The sequence below is a fragment of the Heterodontus francisci genome, chromosome 35, assembly GCF_036365525.1.
Source record: "Heterodontus francisci isolate sHetFra1 chromosome 35, sHetFra1.hap1, whole genome shotgun sequence".
NCBI classification, from domain to species: domain Eukaryota; kingdom Metazoa; phylum Chordata; class Chondrichthyes; order Heterodontiformes; family Heterodontidae; genus Heterodontus; species Heterodontus francisci.
Window position 1 is genome coordinate 25,039,920 of NC_090405.1, and position 6,000 is coordinate 25,045,919.

The window sequence follows — 6,000 nt, forward strand, 5'->3', positions numbered from 1 at the left end:
ACACCCACCACCCTCTGGCTGAAAAAATGTTTTCCTCATCTCCCCTGTAATCTTTCTGCCAATCACTTTAAATCTATTCCCCGAGTCACTGATTTCTTTGCTAAGGTAAACAGGCCCTTCACTTCAACTCTATCCAGACTCCACAAAATTTTGTACATTTCAGTCAGATCTCCCCTCAGCCTTCTCTGTGCCAAGGAGAACAGCCCCAGCCTATCCAATCTTTCCTCACAGCTGCATTGTTCCAGTCCCAGCAACATCCTCGTAAATCTCCTCTGTACTCTCTCTAGGGCAATTACATCCTTTCTGTAATGAGGTGCTCAGAACTGCACACAGTACTCAAGTTGTGGCCTGACTAATGATTTATACGGTTCCAGCATAACCTCTCTGCTCTTATATCTATCCCTCGGCTAATAAAGGAAAGGATTCCATATGCCTTCTTACCACCTTATCGACCTGTCCTGCTACCTTCAGGGATCTGTGGACATTTACCCCAAGGTCCCTCACTTTCTCTACACCTTTCAGCATTTTCCTATTAATTGTGTATTCCTTTGCCTTGTTTGACCTCCCCAAATGCATCACCTCACACTTCTCTGGATTGAATTCCATTTGCCATTTTTCTGCCCATCTGGCCAAACCATGAAGATCTTCCTGCAGCCTACAGTTATCCTCCTTGCTATTTACCACATGGCCAATCTTTGTGTCATCTGCAAACTTCTTGATCATGCCTCCTACATTTAAGTGCATGTAGACTACATCAGCTGCACTGCCCTCAACTATCTTCCTTTTTAATTCTTCAAAATTTTGATCAAGTTGGTCAGACAAGATCTTCCCTTAACAAATCCATGCTGACTATCCTTGATTAATCTGTGCCTTTCTGAGTGACATTTTATCCTGTCTCTCTGAATAGATTCCAATAATTTTCCCACTACTGAGGTCAGACTGACTGTCCTGGAATTATTCGGTCTAGCCCTCACTCCCTTTTTAAACAGAGGTACAATTTTAGCAGTCCTCCAATCCTCCAGCACAACACCTGTATCCAGTGAGGTCTGAAAAACGATGGTCAGACCTTCCGCTATTTCCTCTCTTGCTTTTGAAGAGCCTGGGGTTCATTTCATCCGGCCCTGGTGATTTATCAATTTTCAAATAAGCTAATTCCATTAATATGTCCTCTCTCCCTCTGTTGATCACATCTAATACTTCACACCCCTCTTCGTTATCTACAGTATCTGCATCATCCCCCTCTTTTGTGAAGACAGATGCAAATTATTCATTAAGAACAATGCCAGCATCTTCTGCCTCTACACATAGGTTGCCTTTTTGGTCTTTTCTGTGCCCAACTCTTTCCTTAGTTCTCCTTTTACTCTTACTGCATTGATAAAACATTTTTGTGTTCACCTTGATTTTGATTGCCAATATTCTTCCATGCCCGCTCTTAGTTTCCCTAATTTCGATGTTGATTCCGCATCCCCATTCCCCCCCCCCCGCTCCACTCCACATTCTATACCCCTCTCGGCTTACTGTAGTATTGAGTTCTCTATGTCGGGCATAATTTTTCCTTTACTGTCTTATCATACCCATAAGCTCCTTGACATCCATGGGGCTCTAGATTTGGCCGTCCCACCCTTTTTCTTTGAGGGAACATGTTGACTCCGAACCCCTTGAATCTCCCCTTTGAATTCTTCCCACTGCTCTGACACTGATTTACCTTCAAGTACCTGTTTCCAGTCCACTTTTGCTAAATCACTCTTCAGCTTAGTAAAGTTGGCCTTGCCCCAACTGAGAACTTTAACTCCTGTTCTATCCTTGTCCTTTAATAATTATGTTAACTCTGACTGAATTATGATCACTCCCACCAAAATGCTCTCCCACTGCCACTCCTTCCACCTGCCCATCTTCATTTCCTAAAACTACATCTAAAACTTCACCCTCTCTTGTTGCACTTGCTACATATTGGCTAAAAAAAAGTTCTCCTGAATGCATCACAAGAATTCTGCTCCCTCAATTCCTTTCACACTAAAAGTATCCCAGTTCATGTTGGGGTGGTTAAAATCCCCTACTGTTATTGCCCTATTGTTCTTGCACTTCTTAGAGATTTGCCAACATATCTGCTCTTCTATCTCCCTCTGACTGTTTGGGGGTCTTTAGTACACTCCCAGCAGTGTGATAGCACCGTTTTTTTTCCTTCGCTCAATCTATACGGCCTCATTTGATAAACCTTCCAACATATCATTCCTTCTCACAGCTGTATTAGTTTCTTTGACCAAAATTGCCACTCCCCCTCCTTTCTTATCCTCCTCCCTATCGTGTCTGAAAACCCTGTAACCAGTAATGTTGAGCTGCCATTCCTGTCCCTCCTTAAGCCATGTTTCTATAATAGCTATGATATCATACTGCTACGTGTCTATCTGTGCCCTCAGCTCATCTGCTTCGTTTTCTATACTCCTTGCGTTGAACTTGATACTCTTGAGCACTGCCAAACTTTAAAAAAAATTTCTAACCTTTGTTTCCTCTGTCTTCCAGACTCATCCATTAATTTTCTGCCTTCCATTTTCATTTTTAATTTTGTCCCATCTGAGTCTACCTTCCAGTCCCCACCCCCCTGCCAAATGAGTTTAAACCCTCCCCAACAGGACTGGAAAATGTCCCACAAGGAACTCCATCCAGGCTCTGTTCAGGTGTAACCCATCCGAGCTGTCCCAAGAATCTAAAGCCCTCCCTCCTGCACCATCTTTCCAGCCAGGCATTTATCTGTCTTATCCTTCTATTCCTGTACTCATTTTTGCCTGGCACTGGGAGTAATCCGGAGAATACTGCTTTTGATGCTAATTTCTTACCTAGCTCCCTAAATTCTGACTGGAGGACAACATCCTTCTTTCAACTTTGTCATTGGTTCCGATGTGGACCACAACTGCTGGCTGTTCACCCTCCCCCTTTAGGATGCTCTGTAACTGCTTAATGACATCCTTGACCCTGGCAGCAGGGAGGCACCACAGTTTTCTGGGATTCACGTCTACAGCCACAGAAATGCCTGATTGTTCCCTTGACTATTGAATCATCTATCACTATGGCTTTTCCAGTCTGTACTCCCCTTTGCAGCTGAGCCACCCGTGGTGCCATGGATTTGGCTCTGGCTGCACTCCCCAACTGAAGCATCACTGTCCTCTGTATTCAGAACCTGTTGGAGAGTGTGATGCACTCAGGGTGTCCTGCACTACCTGCCTGATTCTCTTTGACTGCCTAGTGGTCACCCATTCCCTCTCTCCCTGCATACTCTTAATCTGTGGGGTGACCACATCTATAAACATGCTATCCATATAACTCACTTCTCACGAATGCACCGCAGTTTCACCAGCTGCCGCTTAAGTTCCAAACCCAGAGCTTAAGCAGCTGCAATTGACAATACTTCCTGGCACAAATGGTTCTCCAGGATACGGGAAGCATCCTGGAGCTCCCACATAGCACAAGAGGTGCATTCTCGAGGTTGAAGCACCCCTGCCATTCCTTTATGTTAGCCCTTTTTCTGCTGCCACAGATCATGATGGGCCAAGTGGCCTCTTTCTCTGCCTTAAACCTTCTATGATTCTATCATGTTCACTAACATTATCCCCCTTCATATACAGCACCACAGAGAGAGAATAAGTCCGACCATTCCTAACAGTGTGCCCATATCACACTGTATTACACATTCATATGTATCATCAGAGACAGTATCAGTAACACAATAAAGTGCACACGTATCACACTCAATAACTTTGATAACAATAATGTATCCCAAACATATGTACAGCATTTAGAGAGGAAGAGAGACAGTATCAATAGTGCATTTTCTATCAGTATGTCCATATCACACCCAATAACTGGATCCCACGTTTATAGAGAGCACTCGAAACAGAGCTGATAGTGAAAAATTGAGAGAGACGGGGGCAGGGTGGAAACGGGCGGGGGGTGATGTGAAGTGAGACAGAGAGAGATCCCCATCAGCAGTTACAGGCTGACCTGGAAGCCTCATTTTATCTTGAAAGATCCGTGGGAGACAGACGGTGCAGTCTCATCTCTAACTGATACTATGTCATAAACAGACACATTATTATTCCTCGACTCTGTGAAACAGTTCGTGAGTTGAACAATGTTCCAAATTTAACGCTCTTGGCCCTGTTGATCTCTGCAATCTTTCAGCTCACACCGTTCGATATGACTGTCAGTGAGGGACAGTTTCAATGTGATGACATTAATCTGGGACTGTTACTGTCAGATATTAACTCCTGCGCGATCACAGCAAACACAGCGACTCCCTCGGAGGATTGCTTTGAGAAGACGGGTGAATGAAGAGCAAACACACTGCAGGGAATGATCTCAAACTGAGCTTCAGAAAGGGGGAATCCCCCAGCTTGAAACGTTCTCTGACCTTTCCCCAAAGCCCCAGTTCCTTTGCTCAAACTCGGAGAAAACTGAACTGGGGAAAGTTCCAATTTATTTTTGTTTTCTGAATGATTGGGGAAAGAAGCGCATGCGCGATGCAGTCCCGCCCGCCTCGCTGATTGTTCAGGAGCATCCCCTTGCCGTGTCCTTTCGCGTCATTTACTCTGTGAGCGGAAGAAGTTTGTTTGAAACAGATGGGAGTCCTGGTGTAAGCGAGTAAACAGCAGTCTCCTTCCAGCAGCACGTTGTTTTGTGAACCTGTCCGCAGAGGGGCTCAGAGATCAACAAGGGCGGCACAGTGGCGCAGTGGTTAGCACCGCAGCCTCACAGCTCCAGGGACCCGGGTTCGATTCCGGGTACTGCCTGTGTGGAGTTTGCAAGTTCTCCCTGTGTCTGCGTGGGTTTTCTCCGGGTGCTCCGGTTTCCTCCCACAAGCCAAAAGACTTGCAGATTGATAGGTAAATTGGCCGTTATAAATTGTCACTAGTATAGGTAGGTGGTAGGGAAATATAGGGACAGGTGGGGATGTTTGGTAGGAATATGGGATTAGTGTCGGATTAGTATAAATGGGTGGTTGATGTTCGGCACAGACTCGGTGGGCCGAAGGGCCTGTTTCAGTGCTGTATCTCTAATCTAATCAAATTGACTCTGGAGCAAGTTCGGGGGCTGTTTGTAAGAGGCGGAGTTGAGCAGGAACTGGTCCCGGAACATGGAGTGAGCGCGGAAGGAGAAGCCTTTCTCAGGCGATTTGTGGACAAGGGAAGGGAGACAGAACGGGAAGAAGCTGCTGTTGAAAATAATTGTTGTTTTCTATCCTCAAACCTGTAATGCATGTTCCTGGTTTAGCTCCAGTTTCACACTGTTTGTTGTTATTGAGCAGTGAATAGAGGGAACAGAGCCGGACAGTAGGGATGGGGACAGTTATGCAAACGACACTTATGGCTGGCACCAGGTGAGAAGTGTCAAGGGTTTGAACAGCGGCTGTTGGTTTCGGTTGAATGGTTGGTGGAATGAGAAACAAGGAAATGGCAGAGACTTTGAACAAGAATTTTGCATGTCTTCACTGAAGACACTAAAAGCATCCCAAGAATAGTAGAAAATCAAGGCGGAAAAGGAGGGAGGAATTTGAAACAATCACTATCACTAGAGAAAATGTACGAAGAAAACTAATGGGACTAAAGGCTGACGGGTCCCCTGGACCTGATGGCTTGCATCGGTTTAAAAGAAGTGGCGACAGAGATAGTGGACGCATTGGTTGTAATCTTCTTAAATTCCCTAGATTCTGGAACAGTTCCAGTGGATATTAAAACCACAAATGTAACGCCCCTATTCAGGAAAGGAGGAAGAGAGAAAGCAGGCAATGACAGGCCTGCTAGCCTAATGGGTGTCATTGGGAAAATGCTGGAATCCATGATGAAGTAAGGAGCAAAAGAACATTTATAATACAATCATGCAGAGTCAACATGGATTTATGAAAGGGAAATCATGTTTGACAAAATTAGTAGAGTTCTTTGAGGATGTAACAAGCAGGGTAGATGCAGGGGAACCAGTAGATGTAGTGTATTTGGACTTTTAAAAGGT